The sequence below is a fragment of the Crotalus tigris genome, unplaced genomic scaffold (genome assembly GCF_016545835.1).
Source record: "Crotalus tigris isolate CLP2741 ecotype Arizona unplaced genomic scaffold, ASM1654583v1 scf7180000023718.2468807, whole genome shotgun sequence".
NCBI classification, from domain to species: domain Eukaryota; kingdom Metazoa; phylum Chordata; class Lepidosauria; order Squamata; family Viperidae; genus Crotalus; species Crotalus tigris.
In genome coordinates this window covers 2,009,270-2,022,178 of record NW_024100137.1, presented here as the reverse complement: position 1 = coordinate 2,022,178, position 12,909 = coordinate 2,009,270, and positions in this window count along the sequence as shown.

Here is a 12,909-nt window from a genome sequence, read left to right as displayed (position 1 = left end):
AAAGGAAAGGAAAGGAAAGGAAAGGAAAGGAAAGGAAAGGAAAAGCTTTCTAAACTATTTATGATTCTTCTGCCAAAGCAAATTTGGCAGATAGTCTTTCTGGATATTTAAACAACTCTCTGAATATTGTGTACATCTGAGAGGCTTTGCAGGGATGGAAATATGACTGGCTCAGTCTCTCATATATAATATTCTCAGGGCTCCATCAGCTTCTTCACCTCCTCTGCCCTTTGCCATGTTGTTACAGCTTCCTTGTCATATTAACAATATTTCTTATTTCAGTAGTTTGTTTTGGCCTGCCAAGAAGAGAAGTTTGCTCTTTTTCAAAACAGAAGCCATCTGTTTTTCTACCTCATATTAGGCATAACACATCAGTAGATTTTTTTTCCTCTTATTTATTCAGAAAAATAGTGGAAAAAGTAATTTAAGGAAACTTGCTGAGAAAGCCAGTGATAGACATTTGGTAAAATCTGTATTGTTTCATCTGTGGGTTGAAGTTTGTAATCTATTGCATCCATAAAGTTAGGAAAGGAACTTTTTCCCCTTCTAAACTGAAGTGAAGCTGCATGATGAAATATCTATTCTGTTGATTTAAATTTTCACTCTTTCTACTCAAGTCCTGATTCTCTAATGACCACCATACCCATTCTCAGCCTCAGACAATCTTCCAATCTTTAAAGATTTTCTCCAGGGGAAAGAAAAATTCTCCAACAATTTCTCAGAGCAAGATTTTTAAAGGCAAAGTATTACCTGGCCAATATATCACGTGAAGTATTAATACCACTTTACAATGCCTTGGTAAGGCCACACTTGGAATACTGCATCCAGTTTTGGTCACCACGATGTAAAAAAGATGTTGAGACTCTAGAAAGAGTACAGAGAAGAGCAACAAAGATGATTAGGGGACTGGAGGCTAAAACATATAACATATATACCCTTTTACATTTCTAAATATCCTGTAACTTAACAAGGTTGATAGATTATAATATCAATACAAACCTATTTCAGGCCATATGTACAGTATTTATATAAGGCTTGCAGAGTGATTAAGACCTGAATTTGCCATGATATAAAAAAGATGTTGAGACTCTAGAAAAGAGTGCAGGGAAGAGCAACAAGGATGATTAGGGGACTGGAGGCTAAAACATATAAGGAACAGTTGCTGGAATTGGGTATGTTTAGTTTAACGAAGAGAAGGATGAGGGGGGACATGATAGCAGTGTTCCAATATCTCAGGGGCTCCACAAAGAAGAGGGAGTCAAGCTATTGTCCAAGAAGGACAAGAAGCAACGGATGGAAACTAATCAAGGAGAGAAGCAACCTAGAACTAAGGAGAAACTTCCTGACAGTTAGAACAATTAACCAGTGGAACAACCTGCCTCCAGAAGTGGTGAATGCTCCAACACTGGAAGTTTTTAAGAAGAGACTGGGCAGCCATTTGTCTGAAGTGGTGTAGGGTTTCCTACCTGAGCAGTGGGTTGGACTTGATGACCTCCAAGGTCCTTTCCAACATCATCATCATTATTATTACTATTATTATTATTATTATTGTTCTTCTTTTTCTTGTTGTTGTTATATGAAAAATAGTAGGACAAATAAACAACAAGATCTGGCAATGGCTAAGAGCAAGAAAACTGGAAAAAGAGACAGGGGCTAATTGTGGATGCACAAGACCAGGCCTTAAAAACAATTTCATAGAAAGCCAGAATTGAAAATACAGCAATAGACAGAAAATGCCATTTCTGCAAAGAAGCTAAAGAAATAATCAACTACTTAGGTAGTTGCTGTGAGAATATGAAAACCAATACTAGCTAAAGAACAGGTAGCTGAGATTGTATATAATAATGACAATAATAGGCTCTTGGGTGCCATTCCAAAACATCTGGAGCATAACCTGAATACTATTGGCATTGACAAAATCATCATCAGTCAATTGCAAAAAGGTAGCTTTACCTGGACCAGCTTACATCCTGTGACAATACTTTTAAGATCATGAAACAATCATATCTGCCTATCCCAGATACTTGGGAAGGATTCAATAGGTAGATAAAAGTACCAAATCCAGTCTACATCTGGCTGACTAGGCAACCAACCATAATAATAATTTATTATATCCACCCACTCTAAAAGTCCTAGCCCCATTAAATACAGTAAAAACACAACTAAAGGAAATTTTCATGTAGCTCAGTATAAGGTAGGAAACAGAAATATTTCTTAAGCTGCCCCAAAAAACATCAAGGAAGTGAAAGCATTCTTTAGCACAGTATTAGGTTTATTTTAAAAGAACTTTTAGAGGGAGCTGCTTCTAGAATCCAGCAACTCAGGAAGAGTACAACAAGAGAGAGCCCTGATGGCACAGCAGTTAAAATGCAGCATTGTAGGCAAACTGTGCCCACAGCCTGGAGTTCAACCCTGACAGGGCTCAGCCTTCCATCCTTCCAGGTTGGTAAAATGAGGACCCTAATTTTGGGGGACAATATGCTGATATTGTAAACAACCCAGAGAGTCTTGTAAAGCACTATGGGGAGGTTATAAGTCTAAGTCCTATTGCTATCTCAGAGGAAGAATTCTGTACAGTAATGTGGATGGTCATTCTCCTATTATCAGAACATGCTCACAATAGCTCTTGAAATGCAATATACTGCTATCATTAACAATATTTAAACAAGAAATGTATATTAAAAAATGCTTGTCAGAAAGCATCTATGCTGAAACAGCTTTAGTGAAATCACTTCGATTATTCAAAGTTTGCACTGACTTTGGAGCCAGTCTAAAGGTACATGAGTATTTGCTTTACACACACACACACACACACAAAAAAAAAAACCACTGCCTTTTCTTTTTTCTTTTCTTTTCTTTTTTTTTTTCAACCAGGGTGGATCCTATATGCTAAATGTTAAATTTAATTGACCACTTTTTCTTCTTTTTTGTATTTTTGAATTTTTTTTCTTTTTTATTGTTAGGGTTGAATGTACGCTTTCATTTTATTTCATTTTGTTTGTTGTTTTACTCTCTGTATTTTATTCTCTATAATAAAATAATAATAACAACAACAATAATAACAATGACAATACAGACAGTATTCTCCTAACCAAGGGATGAAGCAATTCAAACAAACAGATAGATTCCAGTTCAGATATATTTTGATGGATGAAAATCACTTAAGCTGCAAAGGGGTAAGAGAGACAAGTTCAAAACCATCCACCCTAAAACTTTCCATATGATATAGTTTATAAACAAGCACTACATTCTGGCAATGAGAATAATCAAAACAGACCCACGTCATCGGAACATTGTCTCAAATTCTTTATGGCTAATTACATAGAAAAAGAAGATCAGGTTTACAGTTAGGTTAAAGAAGAAGAAACCATATTCAAAAGAATGCAAACTTAATGTTATTGGATAATGAGAGCAGGCTTATGTTCTCTGCCAGTCATATGTAATTACTAACAATACTGCTTCTGGAGGAAAATATCCTAAACCTTTCAACATAAGTTCCTCTATCAAAACAAATAAACAAAAGTGCTGATTGTAAAAGATAATGTTCTGATGAAGTCCAAATACCTGATGGTCTTTCAGAGATCAGAACAAATATGAGAATTTCCAATACATTTATTTAAATATGTTTTAACAAGCTTCCAGAAATGTTAGAAATGAAATTACAAAATATGCTGAATACTGGCAAGTGCCAGGCATATCCTAAAGCAGATATATTTCTTGCATTGTTTCTAATACAGTATATTTATAAATTAGTAACACATAAATTAGTAATTTGCATTTAATAGATGCAGTAATAAATGGAGATGGATAAAAGTGCTATTCTTTACTTGTCAAGAAATCGTCTTTGACTAGTCTAGATTTCAGCTGTTGGATTGCCTTGAGGCCTTCTGTCCATGTAATAGCTAGGTCTATCCGAGGTCTATAAGGATAAGTATTTATCCTTATTTGAGATAAATTAGTTAGGTGATACCTCTGCTTTGGTATATTAGTCATAAACTAATGGGATATATTTGTTCTATGACTCAAGTTTTGTTCCATAGCCACTCCTCCAACTCCAACGTGCCTCCTCTGGGATGATAAGTAGGGTAGGGCTATAATTCAGATGGAACAGAAAACAGATTGCATGTCTGTATAATTGCTTTATAACAGTTACATACAACGTTATAACCATTACTTCTGTAGAGATTTTTTCCAAGAAGGCCAACATTTGCAGGGAGAAGAAATTTTGGAATCTTTACCCACTGGGTTTATATTCCTACCGCTGGTCATTAGGTCATCTCACTTGATAAGATGCTGATGCTTTTTGGGAAAGCAATGGATGGATGATGGATTTATTTATTTATTTATTTATTTATTTATTTATTTATTTATTTCAGGGGTCTTCAAACTTGGCCCTTTTATGACTTGTGGACTTCAACTCCCAGAATTCCTCAGCCAGAAGGCCTGGCTGAGGAATTCTGGGAATTGAAGTCCACAAGTCATAAAAGGGCCACGTTTAAAGACTCCTGATCTATCTATCTATCTATCTATCTATCTATCTATCTATCTATCTATCTATCTATCTATCTATCTATCTATTGTATTTGGATGGCCATCTATCTCACATAATGATTCTAAGTGGTTCACAACCATCCATAAAAACAAAACTAAAAAGGGAAATATCTTTGCTCCCAGTTGCTACACCAAATAGCCTCCCAATTTAACTCCCATTTTAACATAATGCTTGGGGGAAGAGCCAGGTATTTATGCTTCCCTGGAAGGCTAAAAGTGTAGGGATCTCTCAGATCTCAGATGGGAAGTTACCCCATTTGAGGGAGTGGAGCTGGAGTATGTCCACTATATCTAACCTAGTAGTATGGGCAATTATCCTCAGTGAAAGATGGTCTCACAGTTTAATATATGCAGATAGGGCAATTCATAGATGTCACATATGCCTGATAATGACTGAGGATAATGTTACTCAGTTATCTATTTAATGCAACAAATCTATATCTGAACTTTAAGAACCTAATCTTTTCAAATGAGAAAAATGTTCAAAATGAGTGACCGATAGGATTCTGAATGGCTAGCATACATCTATCTCTTAGGCCATTAAGCTTGAAGAACCCCGACAGTTCAAAAATGGAGCTGAAATATCTTTCTGGCTGATAACTCCATTTGGGATGATGTTACCGTGTTTATCTAGTGAGTCTCAGCATTCTTCCTGAGCCATTATTAGATTGATAGTCCCCTCAGGTACCCAGCAGGTGGCTCATAAATGCTTAAACATATTCAGATTACTTGGCAGATGATAGCCATCCCTTGTGAAGTTTTGGTCATCTTAATGTGATTTTCTATTTCAAACAAAACTAAATAGATGTGTAAGGAGGGGAAAAGTTATTAATGTATGATAACACAAACAGTTTGTAACCCACTGCTAAGGTTAGAGGTGTCATGGTTTGCTGCCATTATCATGGAACTTATATATATATAAATAAATAAATCTCAAATGTATTACAGTATCCACAGGTAGTCAGATAAGTTACTATTACCACATATGTTGATAGGCAGATAGGATTCAGCTCATTGGGATGGGACAGGACTTATGTGTGAACTGGGAGGGGGAAATAGCAGTGGGTTGTTGTTGTCTTCTTTTTGCTCCCTTGTGCATATTAAACCAGTTTTCTGACATTTCCTCATATCACGATGAATATACCTAGTGACGGCAATGAATTAACTCATTAATTAATATCAAAATATTTCTATAAATCACTAAATGTACTAATAAATATAATGTAGTTCAGATGCACATAAAGCAATGGAGTTGTTTTGTATCATGTATCACAAAATCTCTCTAAGGAGGAAACATATCTCATTAGAGCTTTCTCAGGAATTAAAAAATGCATATTCTGTTTGTTTCTTTAGAAAAAAACAGAGACAGTCTCCTCTTTGAAATCTTAAAAATCCAGTTTCAATAAGATTCTATAATAAAACTGGAAAACCCTTGCCCAATTCAATCATCATTTCAGAGATATTTCCTTACCTAAACAGAGAAACAGAATGTCCATAGATGGGCAAAAACAAAAGACAAAAATAAAAACAGAGGGAGTAGGAGCCACATCTGATTTTCTGCAAGCTTCTTTATTTAGGTTCCTTGTGGGCATCTGGTAGAAAAAAATCTTCCTTCTGCTTTGCTTTGCTTTGCTTTGCTTTGCTTTGCTTTGCTTTGCTTTGCTTTGCTTTGCTTTGCTTTGCTTTGCTTTGCTTTGCCTTGCCTTGCTTTGCTTTGCTTTGCTCCCTTCCCCTCCCCCTTCCCTTCCTAGCAGGCTGGTAGGTAGCTACTGCTGGAGGATGGAGCAAGGGATTGTGAGACTGCCTGGGAAACTGTCATAATGTTGACAATGGAAATTACAATTACAGTTACAGCAGTAACTATTGGTAGCACAAATTTCATTCCCTCTTGAGTCATGAGGTATATTGGTCCAAAAATTGTTGCAGTATAATGCATCATTTTGCCCAGTTAAAGGTCATGACAATGAGAATTTTAGTAATCTATAAATAGATGGATTTCTAGTTTTATTTTTTAAAAAGTCAGGGTTAAAATATTTGCTTTAATTACTCTTCAACTATGATTAGAAGAGACTGCATAATTCCAACTCATCCAACTCCCATAGACCATTAAAATGTGTCTCAGAAACATTTTTAAGTACAGCAGCTTAGTCATCATTTTACAGATCAAAACAACCTAATCTGATATGCCCCATCTAATATTGGAAGCCAGTTTCTTATTTTAAGAAAAATGCCACAACTGAAAACTTTGAGGGATTTTCTAGCTTTATATTCATTTTAGGTCAGATTGTCTTTCTTTCCATCTTTCCTAAGAAATAACAGCCACTTGTATGACCTATATTTCTGTGCCTATGATCTGGTGAAATTTGGAATTATGCTCGGGCTCAGCTAAGGCATTTGTTTCATTCACAATCACTAGCTCCAAATATGAAATTTGATCTTACTCCATTCAAGTTGCCCAGCAAAGCACTAATTGGAAATCCAGATATCTGGATGCCTGCTGGTCATAGGCTTTTGATACCCACCAGCTAGCTTATTTCAAATGAAACAATAATATTGAGTTGGTAAGTGTGTCTCTTACTGTATCTTATAGGAAGGCAGTGATTCCCAGTCCTTGAACCACAAAAGGATAGTGCTGGAGGCTAACCTTTGGGATTAAACTAAAGCATTGGTAGCAAAGGAGATGGCAGTCCATTAGAGAAGAAATTGTAGCACAAAAGACCAGCCCAGGCAGGCACTGTATAAATAAAATAAATTCCAGGATAGCCCCAGCAAAGGATTTCAGAGGTATTTTTCTTCCTGAGGGGAAAAAAAACCCCAAGCACAATGTCTTTTCCATTAAATTGAGGAGAACAGGAGAAAAAAAAATGGAGAAAACTTTCAGCACAGCATTAACTTAGGCCACTTCAAAATAAGGAGGAAATACTATAAATAGGCAAATGCTTCAAGTATTCCTTCAGAGCCACCCCTATAGAAAATGATCTTTTATTTTGATATGATTTCGTAAAAGTTGAAAGGCAGCTACTTCAAATGTGGCTAAAAACATGTTAATGACTTATTATGCCTTGTTTTTTTTTCCTGTTTTCTTAATCATAACATCATTTAAAACCATGTTAATGTTCACATAAAGAGCACAAATGTAGTTGGTGGGTCAGAAGAGTTAGAGTTAAATGTTACTAACTTGACCTCTACTTCTGATCCACAGTGCATATATAAAACAAGGGAGCATTCAGGATATTATGAGATATAAATACAAATGTATTAATAAAACATACAAATGAAAATAAAGACAATGGGAATGGGGAAAAGAGAAAGGAAATAGAAGAAAGTAGAAAAGACAAAAAAGCAGTGATTTCCAACCTGTTTCAGGGCAATAAATTGCACAACAAGAATATAATTTCAATTTTTTACTTATAAAAAAGAATAGTACTAGCCATTTCTATAACAACAACCTACTTAATCATCAAAACCCAAAATCAAAATTTCATTTTTATCTCTTTTGAAAATCCAGAAGTGGTTTCCAAGTTTGGAAACAAAGCTAGTTAAATTCTTTTCCCTGATTAGCATAGTTATTTCGCCATTTCTGCCAGTTCCATCAATTTCATTCAGAATGTTATGCTAAGGAATGCAAAGCTGATTTTTGAAAAGAAAAATTGTGTTTTTAGTGTAGCAATAACAGTAGAAATAGCACTTAGACTTATATACCTTGCAGCCCTTTCTAAGAGGTTTACATAGTCAGCATATGACCCAAAAATCTGGGTCCTCATTTTACCCACCTCAGAAGGATGGAAGGCTGAGTCACCAGTCAAGATCAAACTGCTGGCAGTTGGCCAAACTAGCCTGCAATACTGTATTCTAACCACTGTACCAATAACCTGTTAAGCGTTTATATTTATTTATATTTCATATTTCTGAACGACCCCTCTATCTCAAAGAGAGGCTCTAGATGCTGTACAATAAAATATCAAAATATAAAGGCAGTATATAAAAATTAAAAAGTTAAAGTTAAAAATTTTAAATTAAAAATTAAAAAAATAAAAAAGGAAGCAAGAATAATTAGAAATAATTAAAAAATATTCTGTTAAAAATTAGTTGACAAAGGGAAAGAAAGGGCTATCATGATACAACTGTACTCCTTCAGCTCCTCACACAAGGCTGCAGAGCCAGGTTTTAATCCCTTTTCAGAAGGCCAGGGCTAATCTCACTCTGGGGAAAGAATATTCCCAAACTCGGGGGGTGGGAATGACAGAGAAGAGTTCTCTAACTAATGGGGTATGCATCATACCTTCCCTGCTAGACAGGGTGGGACATGCCAATATAATGGGATAAGGTCAGTTCTGTAGCTATTGATGCTTCCTTTCTATCCATGCATGTATCCTAGCTTAAGCCTAGCAACATGGCAATCCATTCAACAATGTTCTCTATACCAGGTTGTAATCTTTTAAACATTTTCTGTTTACACATTTGGCTCTCTTTTCTCTGGATGCATATCACAGTCCCTAAAATGGAAACTGCTTATTTTTATGTTAGTTGAAATGCTAGTATAAAATGCAGATCTTCCAAAATAAAACCAAAACCAGGGTAGGACCCATCACGAAAGAAAATGCTGTCCTTTGTGAGCACGTAGTCCAGATTCAACCAACAGGGTCTGCTAAAGCCATTTGCTTCTGATTAAAAGTCTGTTTAGTGTAGAACTCCAGTTGCTTAAAATCAATCAGTGAGTCTATTTTAACAAAAGGCTTGTAGGGAGAGACTTAAATATACAACTATGCTTTTTTTTCTTTTTAGAAACAACTCAGGAACACTCGCAACAGATTGTAGGACGGTGGTAGGAAAACATTAAGTCCATAGAAGCATGCATTTTCTACATATGGGTAGGAAGACAGAATAATTAAATTGGAAATAGCAGAACGAATTTATTAATTCATGCAGGTACTTTGGACCAGTACTTCACATCAAGTCCCCTTACCAGCTCTAAGGCATTTTTTCTATTCTAGACCATACTTCATATATTTTTACAAAGACCTTCCCCTTCCTTTTACTTTCCAAGTAAAGGCAGAGATCGCATCTAATTCAATATCCCTAAAGGCTGGGAGGAACTTCAACTGTTTTCAGCAACAATAGCAATGGATCCAAAAACATTGTGCCTGAGGCATCAACATCAAAAAGCAAAGGGAGATGCTAAAGATAAATTTCCAAAAATATTTTTTAGAAATGCTCTTTTTCCACAAAGAATGATAATTTATAAAAAGATTCCCTGTTATCTAGCAACAGTCCAAAACCTGTTGGACCTGAGAAACTGGACAAGGTCCTTAAGACTATGAGCTCAACCACCCGCTCTTTAGGCTCAAGTCATCTTGGCTTGTTAAAGCAGCCTGAGGGTGTTGTGGGAGTGGATTCTAGCCCTGGGACCAAATTATCTAAGGGAACTCCTAGTTAGATCTGGCAGAGAAGGCATGCTAGGGATTTAAATTTTGTGGGTCCCAAGAGTTGGTCTCCTTTGCGAGGGTGCCTGTCTTATGGAACATCCTTCCCCTCAAAATCAGGTTAAGGACAATATTACCTTTTAGAAACATTTACCACTCCACAGTTTGCTTTTCTTTATTCCCAACATACCTTGCAACCTTTGAGCCATTTTTAGCCTCTGCCCCATTTTCACCAACAAGGACATATGTCTCAATCCAGATCAGTTGTTCCATGTGCCATTAAAAAGCTGTAATACACAGCAGGGTTCTGTAACTGAAACAAATAGTTTTATAAATTACTTGTCATAGGAGGCTTGTTCTTTTAATCTTTCTCTTACCATCAGAAAAATAGAAGGGGAATGGGAAAAGAAGAACAGCTCCCCCCCCCAAAAAAAGGATGATTTTCCAGGCTCCAAACAAGAATCTGATGAAAAGCAGATCACAAGAAAGATGTTCCATAAACTTTGGAAGTCCATGGACAGAAATATTTTGTTTATAAAATAAATTAAATGCCAGTCTAGAAATCTCTACAACTTTTATGATATAGAAATGGATTTTGTAATGATGGGAAGGAAGGATAATAAGGAAGTGTTGAACTATGATGGATGATAGTTTTGGGGCCAATAAGTGCTTAAAGCTGTTCCTCCCCCATCCTATTTTTTCCAAAACAGAATAATGCTGTAGAAATAAATAAATGTTTAGTGCAACCTAATGATTTAGGCCAAGCTGACAGGGTGACTAGAAACAGCATCCCAGAAACGTAAAACAGCCTAATGATTGAGATATAAAGGAGTCAATTTTAAGCGTTTCATTAAAATCCTGGCAAATACTATGCATAACAATTTGCCGTATACTATCAAAGAAGACCCAGGAAGCTGTTTGTGTAATAAATGAGGTTCATCTATAGGAAATGGCTTGGTGCTACACAAGTGGCCCTAATCAAATTTGGAGATAGATGAGTTCTGTAGATTTGGTTTATTTTGCTAATTTACTACTACTTAGTACTCAGAGTAGAACATCAATTGATATTATTTGTGAGAATGCTAAATAAAATCTTGCAAGGGTAGCAGATGGGGAATAAAGAACATGATGTATTGCGGAGATAAATCATAATTCGGAAGTAGGCAGAGGAAAACCTTTGTCAACATCCTTTTGCATACTCCATTTGATTCTCATTTGTCAGCTTTAGTGACAAAGTCTTAAAAGAGAATACAAAGGTAAAAGTCTGCATGTGCCACTGTTTTTAGGCACAGAAATGCATGCCTCTCCATGATCTGCAATACCTGAAAATACTTCCAATCTCCAAAGGTTTTCATCAAAACTTTAACATTGTTCGAGCAGCAGATCTGAATATATATTTAAATAAAAATAAATTAATACAGAGGCAGGTGTAAAAAAAAAGTCACAGATATCTCAGTATTTGTACACTCCTACCAGAATCTGGGCATGGCATTTTTTATTTTTCAAAGAATAAATATGTGTGCATTGATATTGCTATCAATAACACTGGCATTAGTTTATCACTTTATAAAATAGCAAGACTTTTTCAGATGTCATTTCTGTTTTTGAGATCCTTCACAATATTTTGTGAAGCATAAACTCTCCTTTGTTGAAATTCCACCAACTTTATTGAAATGATAAAGATGTCCCAACTTCATTTCTAACTACATTTGTTGACTAGAAAATACTAATTTCTTCTGAGAATTATTCTGAAAACTGGTCCTTGAGATGAAAGAGCGAGAAGCGTAGATTTTGGTAGCAACCAGAAAATGCAGGGACAGCTATTTTTTGCATTATGTCTCTAAGGTATCATTTTAGATCAAAATCTGCTTTTTAGTTTCAAAGCGCTATTGTCCATTCATAATGGAGTCTGATTGGTGCTTTGAGGCCATTGTTTTAAAGGCAGAGTAGAGGGCAGTGGTTAAGTGTTAAACCAATGTTTTTGAAATGCTGGCTAAGCAATTCTGGAAGTTGAAATCCAGACATCATAAATTCCTGAGCTTGAGAAACATTTCCCTAGATTTCTCCTGCAGTGGATATCCAAAATTTATTCCAAAAATTCTGAAAAAAAAACCCTTTATTACATGTTTGTGTGTGTGTGTGTGTGCATGCGCACACACATGTGTTTATGTGCATGCATAGATAATGGCCCTTTCATCACAAAGCAGAAGTTTTGGGCAACTATCCTTTAGACGGAAATGAATAAGTGTACTAGAAACCATGAATAAAAGGAATGATTTATTTTTAAAGATATTAGATATTAACAACATAATAAAAGCAATCAACTAAACAAGATGAAGTTAAAGTGCTTCTTTTATTTTCCTGAGTACACTATCTTTTAAATACAATTCATCTGCAGCTTGAAATGTGTTGTTTTTTTGTCACTGAAAAGTAGGCACCAAATACTCTGTTTTAAATATTCACTTTGAAGGGTCCCAATTTGCTCAGGAAATCAGATTAATTATGCTTTATATGACCTAATATCCTATTTTGTTTCAGTACAATTTTACACTGTTTTGACCCTTTTGCTGTTAAGATTTCAATGTACTCTTTACCATCATAAGTCTTTAGTTTCAGATTGACTGCAACTGTCCACATCATTTATGACATCATATTGCGATCTCATGATATAACTGGGAATCATATAACATGCCTGAATAATAGAGATAAAAGATAGTGTAGGAAAATTAAATCCTCCTTTGTAATAACAAGATACAGGCAAAATTAGGGAGGGGTAGTTTCTAGGGGTGTCAAATCTATTTTCAACAACATTCTTAGTTCCATATGAAATGGGATAATTTGCAAAAGTTATGTATCAAAATCATTTAGAATTAATTGTGTTAAAAGTATTAGGAAATGTCAGCACAAAACTGATTTCCTGAAAATTACATCAGTA